This window comes from Dipodomys merriami, unplaced genomic scaffold (assembly GCF_024711535.1).
Source record: "Dipodomys merriami isolate MVZ:Mamm:240054 unplaced genomic scaffold, mDipMer1.0.p SCAF_17, whole genome shotgun sequence".
Classification (NCBI taxonomy): domain Eukaryota; kingdom Metazoa; phylum Chordata; class Mammalia; order Rodentia; family Heteromyidae; genus Dipodomys; species Dipodomys merriami.
In genome coordinates this window covers 4,745,615-4,755,105 of record NW_027203048.1, presented here as the reverse complement: position 1 = coordinate 4,755,105, position 9,491 = coordinate 4,745,615, and positions in this window count along the sequence as shown.

Genomic DNA, 9,491 nt, shown 5'->3' with positions numbered 1-9,491 from the left:
AGAAAACTGGAAGTGGTGCTGTAGCTCAAGTGGTAGAGCGCTCGCCTTGAGCTGAAGAGCTGAGGGACAGCACCCAGGCCCAGAGTTCAAGACCCATGACCGACAAAAAAAAAAAAAAAAATTCCACCTTCTAAATTAATTAGTTGATGCTCATAGTTGTGGTCAATTTTTCTGGTCCTCACATGAATTTTGTCATTGTATGTTTTGATATTCATCCTTCCTAAACTTTCCATTGTATTAATATAGTTTCAATGTTATTACATTATTTTGAAATCTCTATGTGTTGCCTGGCTATTTTCTACCTTATCCTGTATTTTATTTATATCCTCTCCCTTTTATTCTTGACAAACTTTGTTAATGTTCTCTTTTGCTTTCTCTGTTATAATTTTTTCTATTAAATAGTTCTTTGCTTAAGTGTATCTTTTTTATTGTTTTACCTTTGAGCATATTCTATGATTTACTTTAACCTTCTTCAGTATTTCAGTGTTTATTATCTTTTTTGTTACGAGGGCTTCTTACTCACTGGGCCTATTTGCTCAGTTGGTACTCTGCTACTTGAGCTGTGCCTCGAGCCCTACGTTTTGCAGTTTATTTTGGCAATGGAAACTACTAGACTTTTCTGTCTTCACTGGTTTTAAATCTCTTGATACTTACTTTAGGCCTCAGAACTTGATAATTCTTACTTAAAATCTGAAATGACTAGTAGAATACATTTTTAATTGTGTTCAAGTGTAATAGTTAAATGTGATTTTGGTAGTCACTTAGCAATTACTAACACCTACAGATAAAATGTAAAAATTCTAAAGCTAATACCATTAATCTCTCCATAAAGAGTACAGGGCCTTGAGGCTTTCTATTACTACCACATAGATCCCTCTTCTACCTTAATATGCTTTTCTTACTCAAGATCTATTAGAAGGAACCTCCATGACTGGCCCTTTCTCCTTCCCTTTTATTATTGCCTTGTTCCTAGTTTATAAAATAAAGATATGTATGCCTTGCTTCTATTTATTATTGCTCATTTCCCTGGAGAATAAACTCCCCTCAAGCACTAAATAGGCAGTTTTTTAAAATACTAGCATCATTGAAACTTCATTTCATAGGCTCTGCTTCATTCCTTATCTCATTCATATTCTTTTGTGACTGGCAAACTCAGCCTTAGCAGCACACAGCATTTTGGTACATGTTGAGCTGATAATAGACACACTGTAGAATTAAAGACAAGTATACCTGCCAGATTTAGGAAGTAAAAAGACAAATCAAATTTTAATTTCAAATAACTAGCAAATAACTTTAACATACTGATACTCCAGATCCACTAAAATACTGAGAAGTTATTAATTTCTGAGATTCAAATTTTTTTATTGTGAGAATACTGTACAGAGGAGTTAAAATTACATGGGCAAGACAACGAATACATTTGTTATCAAGCATTGTTGCCTCCTCTTTGATTCCTCTTCCCATGAGATTCAAATTTAACTGAGAATATTGTTTTATCTGGAAGCCCTAAGAATTTTTAAAAGCCTTTACTATAATAAAATGTTTTCAGCAGATTTTAAAATCAAGATGTCATTGCTACCAGTGTCTACATGGTAAAAGCTTGTGAATCTATATATTAAAGATGAATGTACTATAGTGTATATGTTATACTACCACAACGAAAAATAAAATTTTGAAAAGACATGCTGTATATTAATTAAAAGAATAATACAACTGGTGTCAAGAGGCTTGTGTCTATAATCATAGCCAGTCAGGAGAATGAGATCTGAGGATCATAGTTGCAAGCCAGGCCTGTCAAGAAAGTTCATGGGACTCTTATCTCCAATTAACCACCAAAAAGACAAAGGTGAAGCTGTAGTTCAATTGGTAGGGTGCTAACCTTGAGTAGAAAAATCTAAAGAACAGTGCCCAAACTCTGACTTCAAGCCAAGGGTACATCACAAAAAAATAATATATATAATTTAGTAATACTTATGAAGCTTTTTTGTTAAGCTTCCCAGAAATTAAGAAAGTGGATGATTCTAATAGCATGGTTGGAAGTCATTTTTCAAGTCAGATAGTACGTAATTTTACAATTAGAAAAAAAGATTGAAGAATCTAGGCAATTTATCAATCAATTGTTAGAGATATGAGTACAATAGGGATATGAGATTTAAAAAATTAAGTCCCACTAAACTCAGTTGTGCTTTCTCACAATTACCTAAGCAGTTTCTCTTACTTGTAATCTGTAAACACATATTTATTGATGTGCTTATGTTTTCCCCCAGCATTGAATCTCAGAGAATCAATATGAGCATATGGTTTATCTTCACTGAGTCTAAGTGAGAGATTGAATGGGAAAATGAATTCCTGGGCAGGCAAAGGAAGCAAGGACAGAACTAAGGAAAACCACAATAGACAATGTTTCCCCTTCAAATTCCTCCTTTGTCCTAGGGAAGCTGTATTTTTGCAAAATTAAGAATAAATATAAACCTGTTTTTCCAAACACAGTGTAAGACACAGAATATGTGATTACTGTTAGGTATGTTCCTTTCAGTGGGATAATTTTGTTAGAAAACAATTCTGTGCTACTGGGCAAGCGACTTAATCTCCTTGTGCCTCATTGTCTTCCATTCTCTTAGGAGAAACAGATGTTCAATGCACATGATGCAGTCTGTCTTGTTAGCATGTGACCTCTGTTCAGAGCCTGCCATTGAGACCTTAATTTTCTTCATTATCACTTAGCTTAAGAAATCAAGTCTGAGTATATGTATATATATATATACTCATCACACATCATGTTGCCTATCATGATAGATAAGAACTTCTCCTTATTTTAATTGTTTCTTTTCTGTGTTCTGTTTTTCTTTTTTCTATATTTTCCATTTTCTAGAACTTTAGCCCTAGTAAAATTAACATATTAACATTGATTCTTGTTCAAAGAGTCTTTTCTGTCTTGTCAGAGTTTTTGTTTTTGTTTTGTTTCAGCCCACTAAGAGGCAACACTTGCTTGGTCAGTACCTGGGACCTGTAATCAACCTATCACTTCTTAAAGGATAATGTCTATCATGCATGTAAAATTCATGTTTTTTTTCTTTAAAATAATCCCCAGTGTTAATGAGGACATGATGAAGTAGATACTATCAGTCATACACACACATATAAACATACTTGTGTTCATGTTAATTGGGGAAATTAGAAGAGTATGTCTCTGGAGCCATAACATTGTTTCTATCCTTTCTCCTTGGTATCCGCCTTTCCACACCCATTCTCTCTCCTCATCAATGCCTTTTATGGAAATTTTTATGGTGATAATGCTTCACTTACATGGATATTTGGTATAATGTGTGTATAATAACACCAACTAGAAACATTATAAAAAAACAGCAACACAAAGTATTTGGATCATAGAATAGACTATTCTATGTTGGTTGAAAATGGAATTTTTGAAACATTCTCACAAAATGTAGTCCATGTAGCTCTAGATGTGGCATGCATGAAAATTTTGCACAGTACATAGAAGGGCAGCATTTGTTCTTGTTTACTATATCTCTTACTTGGCTCGGCATGGCATCCATGTGAGGCCAGAGGCTCACATTCTCCACACAGACTCAGTTCTTCTCTCTTACATCCTGTCCTGTTCCCTCTCCAAGAAGCTTCATTGGGTGAGCAGCTCCTTTTCCTTTTCACACATATCTTCCCTTTTCCCAAGAACAGAGCCACTCAGTCCACAGCCAGCTCCACCCTCCACCCCTTCAACTTCTAACGTTCCCCCTCCAGCTCAGGTCCAGCCCACTTTCCTCTCCTATCATTTTCTGGCACATGTCTTCCTGGATTGTTTCGAACCCATGTAGCCCTCCTGCCTGGCCTCTAGCCTCTTCTTTGCCCTTGAAAGTTCCTGGTGCCCATATCCCTCCACACCTTACTTCTTGCAGTCACTTAGAGCCTGAATTTACTGTCCCAAGCCTAAAAATGCTCTCTCTGGGGCATTCGTTCTATGCTGTCTCTTTATGTTCTTCCCCATCTCTGCCTGTCTTCTATGCCTTCCTCACTTCTGACTGAAACTCCCTTGCCATTCAGTTTGTTCTGCAAGTTGGGCTTTCTTAAATATCTTGTTTTCTGTTTAAACAAGCATAAATGTCATGCAGGTATATTCCTACCTCAGCAATGTGGCACAGGTGGTCATATTTTCATAATGTCACAAATATGTTTCTTTCTGAGAATTAATAGGAAATGGGTTAATTCATAGATCAGGACTTAGATAATTGGTGAATCTTTTTCCAAATGGAAACTAAAAAGTAATATTTTCTACAAGTTCTATGATTTAGAGAACAGTGAGGGAGCAGTAGGAAAAGACAAGATACAAGTAAACATTTTTAAAAATTAAACAGAACTTAAAATCTCACTTGAAAGTCATCCTAGTCTTTGTAGCAAAGAATGCTTTTAGAAGTTGGAAATTGAACTGTGATAAATAATATATGCTGTTGGTACATGTGTATTAGAGCTATGGTCTTTTAACAAAGATTACTTTAAGTACAAAACAGTCATTAATATGTGATCCACACAATGATAGAACCTAAAAACTCACAGTGAAGACCTTGAAGTATCCAATAAAAGTTACAACACATAAGAAGGAAGGAAATGTGTAGCTTATATTTGAGGTATCATTATTTGTGATGACACAGAAGAGTGGGTACTTTAAGTGATGTTCTCAGCATGTCCAAAATGTCAAGATTAAACTGGATAAAATGTAAAACTTACTTGAAGTACAATAACAAGTAGCCAAAAAGATACACATGAGCTCTTGGCAAGTGTGTGAAAATAAAGTGCTTAGTATTACCGCTGCACATCAACTCTGACAACAGACCATTACCTTTAATCTCAGAAGTGATTTTAAACATTTTAATCCATCATTGCCAAGGACTGAGTAACTCTATTTTACTTCATTTTCTTCATTCCCTGAACCTTATTTCTTTAAGAACCAAATCTTCACTGTAAGCACTTTTAGCTAGAATTTCTCTAAATCACAATTGCATGTTATACATTAACTGTCTTCCTAAATTCTCTAACTTTCCTGGCCATTTCAAGCCTTCCTTGGGAGTTTCTACCACAGTACAGTGAAGACCAAGGAAGAAACTATTAGACTGGTCAGTAAAGGTTAATATGCTAAATTCTCATGTCTGCTTTTATAGTTTTCTTGTCATAACACACACAGAGACACACAAATTTTTTTAAAGCATGATGTCTGCAGGTACCTGTTCTTCCTGATTCTGGGGAACACTACTTCAATACTACCTCTCGAGCTCCTAGATGCCTTGGTAGGTAAGCCACAAATGCAAGACCTTGATGCCTCCTTATCTTGGGTTTCTTTCAAGATCTTGTTTGCAGCAGCGAGAAACCTTAAGAGGCTCAGTAACCTTTGCTCCCAAACTCTGTTTGATGTAAAGAAGCACCTTGTCTAGGCTCTGTGACCTGTACCTACCCATTTGTGTGGGGCATACATCAGGGGCCACTTGTGCAGTAGGATTGGAACTTCGGAAACCAGAGCAGCCGTGTTGGCCCTCCACTGACTCCTATTGGCCTGAATAAGAGTTTTCAACTCTCACATGTTCAGTGAGAAGCTCATGGCTTCTGTCAGCACCTATGACATATCATTGCAAGCTGATTTGTCAAGCTTACAATGTGGGAAAATCTCAGACCTTTCAGAGTTCTTGATTGTCACTTATGCTTCAGAAAACATGCATTAATTGTATATGTACCTAGAGATATGTAGGGCCCTTATAAATATATATAAGGGGAAATAAGGTGAACAATTGTTGGAACCCTATGAAGAAGTATGGCCTTGGGAAGAATGCAGCTAATCCAGGTATTTTTGTAAGAAAATATTGCTATTAAAGGCAATTGCTATTAGAGGTAGGGTGCCCGAAATCAGGATGGAGGAGGTAACCCTGAATTAAGCGTAGAAGGAAAGAGGGGGTGTCAAGGCAAAGGCAGAAGACAGAATGCTAGGACAATACCATTTAAGTAAGGGAAGAAAGAAAGAAATGCAATGGGTACAGAGTTTAAAAATGAGATCAATTGTGAAAAAAAAGATATAAAGTGTCTCACTTTACATCTTTATGGGGCTACAGCTGAGAATCAGCACACAGAGGGCTAAACATGATGTCCAATGGACATGACCTTCAACCTAGAACAGATAGTGGAGCCATGGACATTTATGGAGTAATTCACATCATATCATGAGGTTTTGTGAGAAATAGAGTTGTGTGGCATTCCAGTGCCAATTTATCTATTTTATGATCTTCATTTCCTCTGGGAATAAGGAAGTCTGAGGAAAAAAATAAAACACAAGAGGAGATGGTAGCTATATGTAAGTGCTGTATTACCTTTATCCCTTTAAAATGGCAAAAAGTAGAGATAGAGCTGAAAACAAAAAGCAAATCTTTTTTTTCTTTTTCTATTTTTTTCTTTTTCTTTCCTTCTTTTTTTGTCAGTTGTGGGGCATGAACTCAAGGCCTGGGCGCTGTCCCTGAGCTCTTTTGCCCAAGATTAGTGCTCCACCACTTTGAGCCACAGTTCCACATCCAGTTTTCTGGTGGCTGACTGGATATGAATCACATATTTCCTGCCCAAGCTGGCTTTGAAGCAGGATCCTCAGATCTCAGCCTCCTGAGGAGCTAGGATTACAGGTCTGAGCCACCAATGCCTGGCTCAAACTATTATCTTTTAGGCATTATGTAAGTAGGTATTATTCTATAAGTATTTTCTTCACTTTATGTGCTTTCATTATTAAGCATAATTTGTGTATCGACTAAACCTAACCATTTTTGATTGATTACTATAAACCACACAACAGAGTATATGATATAATGAAGATTTTCCTAAATAATCTCACAACTGTATAGCTAGTAGATTTATGGATAGGAATAAACATATATTTTTAGCAGAAGAAAAATTTGGCACCATTAATAAATTGAGAATTATATCAGTAGATTCTTGGTTACAATTGTTTGCTACTTTCTGGAGAAGGCCAGAGTTAAGACAAGTATCCACTAAAATATTGCAACCTGTCTCCAAATGCCTGCTGTTAAGTTCCATGGGAAAATTAATGATTGGTAAGGGTGACTGAGTGCCCTAGGATCCTGTCTCTGCATATGAAATGTCTGTGCTTAAACAAAGCTACAGAATTAACTGTACTGCTATCACTTAGAATTGTAATAATTGTCTGTGTGCTTGGCACATAGCAGGCACACAAATAAAAGTTAATAACTATCTTGCCCATGTAATTGTAACTCCTCTGTACGGTATAAATAAAAAAGTTGATAACTGATTGGCTAGCCTCCAGGAGGCCCAATATCATGAATGGAAGGGTTGTGCCTACTTATTCCCAGCTCCTTGTACAATGGGCCTGGCACAAAGTAGGCACTGCCAAGTATTTGTGGGGTGAGTAAAGAGAAAGATGTTGGCTCTTCCATGGAAATTTTCCCCTGAAAAGATCTCATCCTCTCCAGTCCCCTTTTCCTCTTAGGATGCTTATCTTTTACCTTCTTGCAGTTATGTCTTGTTTCTATGGGTACAGTAGAGGACCTTTTCACTATCTTGAGAGGAGGGTTTATTTCCTTTATCTAGTTTGCTAGAGAATGAGGAAAGAGAAAAAGAAAAAAAATCTTAAAACTAAAATTAATTCACTTAGGTGCTTTGTATATTAATCAGCTATATTGACCTTAAAATATGTAATTCCAAACCATTCAAAAGGAATTCTACTTGCAATGTCTGAAGGTAGTTGGAAGCAACACATGGACTAGACTATGTCTTGCCATGCTATCTATCTACAGGGCTAGTACTCCTGATTGCTCGGCCAGTCTCCATTAACTGCCAGTGAACAAAGACAGCTGCCAGACATTTTCTAGGTCATTTGTTCTGTTTGTAAACAGAAAGTGTACAATATTTAACAAGATGTAATCATTTGCAAACTAGATTTATGCAGAATGAAAGAATTCAAAGAGAGAGAAGGGAAATTAATGCAAGTCTTAAGTGTTTAATGACCCTATTAATTGAGAGATAGGTAATTGGAGAAATTAAGCAAATGAGGTAATGGCCTCAGAGTCATTAAATTACTCTGGGAGTACCGCTAACGTTTACCAGGTGAGTCTCTTTGGAGTTGAGAGCTGAAAGTCAGTTTAACACAACAGTTCTTGAATCTAGTCAATCAGAAGAATCACTTTGAAAGCTTTAGCCTAACACATCTCTAAATTCTCCTCATATTCTTTCATCAGACACTTCAAAATGGGACCCATATATATGGATTTTGAAATCCAGCTAGTTGATTCTTTTTATCTTTTGACAAAATGCTGGTTGGATCTAGACATCAGATTTAGACATCTCAGCCTTGGCAATATTGACATTTGAGGATAGCCAGTTGTTGTGAAGAATGTCCCATGAATTTTGAGGTGTTTGGAAATATCTCTGGCCTCTACCCAGTAGACACCATCTACTTCCTCTGGGTTATACAAAGGAAAATGTCCCCAAGCAATGCCCAGTTCCTCTAGGGAGAGGTAAAAATCAACAGCAGGTTGATTACCTAAACAACTCTGTATAACCGAACTTGATGCAAGAGGAGGAACGTTCCTTAGCCATCCTAGGGATGGTTGTAGCCACAAACATGTGGCCACTTAGTCCAAGAAATGTAGCTAGTTGGAATAGGAGCCAAACTTTAAGCTTGTATTGAATTAAGTTTTAAAGTCATATATGACTAGTCCATTACATTGGACAGCTCACCTGTACTGAACAGATCTATATTTGATGACAGATAATGGAACTCACTGTTTCCCCCTATGTACTTGAAAGATCTGTCATATAAAAATAACTGAAAACAGTAGAAAACTACCTACCTTTCTCTGTGAGTCAGAATAGAATCGTAAAGGTTGTGATAATGGGAAGATAGCATTCAGTTTGGTTTTCTAAGAATTGTCCAGGAAACACTTCAACTACCACCACTGATATCCAGGTCATGAGAACTAAAGCGGCTTGGCTGGAGACAGCTCCTTTTACTCTTACTCCTCAACATCTTAGGAAAAGTTCCCACCATTGTCTGTGTTCTCTCTGTTCTTAACAGGTTAAACATAGTATTACCATCTGAGCCAACAATTTCATTTTTACCTTCTAATTCATTCTATCTAAATGAAAATGTTTGTCCATCCAAACACTTGTATACAAATGCTCATAGCATTATTACTATTAGCCCCAAAGTGGAAATAACCTAAATGTTCACTAATTGGTGAGTGGATAAAGAAAACTTGGTGTATTTACATAATGACAAATAAAAAGGAATAACCTACTGATAACATTACAACAGAGAAGAACCTTAAAAACTGTATGCTAAGTGTAAGTGAAAAAAGCCAGTCACCAAGGACCACATATTACTTGATTCCATTTATCTATGTCCATTTCAGAAAATTTATTAGAAACAGGAAACAGATTAATGGTTGGCTAGGATAGGAAAAAAATGGGAA